Source organism: Apostichopus japonicus, chromosome 2 (genome assembly GCF_037975245.1).
Source record: "Apostichopus japonicus isolate 1M-3 chromosome 2, ASM3797524v1, whole genome shotgun sequence".
NCBI classification, from domain to species: domain Eukaryota; kingdom Metazoa; phylum Echinodermata; class Holothuroidea; order Aspidochirotida; family Stichopodidae; genus Apostichopus; species Apostichopus japonicus.
Window position 1 is genome coordinate 2,087,206 of NC_092562.1, and position 619 is coordinate 2,087,824.

Genomic DNA, 619 nt, shown 5'->3' on the forward strand with positions numbered 1-619 from the left:
AATGCGGTGACAATGTCGTGCGAGTGGGTGGGGCTGGGGAGGGGCCAGGCTGGGGCTAGTGGGTTAGACCATGACATAGTAACGTGATTGAGGGACTTCTATATATGTGACTTCACAACATTCCCACTAGTCTCCGAGTCCTTCCTTGGCCTTGTGATTCCAGTCTCTTGCCCGTTCCTCTGGCAACCATTTGACATTTGTATACCGTCCGTGAAACCCCTTTACAAATCATCTACAACTTATAATATCAAACCATGCCATGCATTTCAATTCGGTCTTCAGCAGTTATGTCAACTAAACATATAGCTATCTAATATACACACATTCTTTCCTGTTCAGTATAGATTTCCACCCATGACCATTAAATGTTTCTGGAATCTTCCCAAATTCGCTATCATATTTTTCTTAATACCCGAATCACCATTTGAAATTTTAATAAGTTGATCTATAAAACGTAGAAGAAAAAGTTACGAACGTGTCACTCCTGATAACCCTTTCACCGATGAAAACTTGGCATGATTTATCGTTACATTCCTCAAGGCCCGGTGTCGGTTTCAACCACCGTTAAAGGATCGGATATTATAAAAAATGATTTATTATGTTATGATCCTCGTTTGTA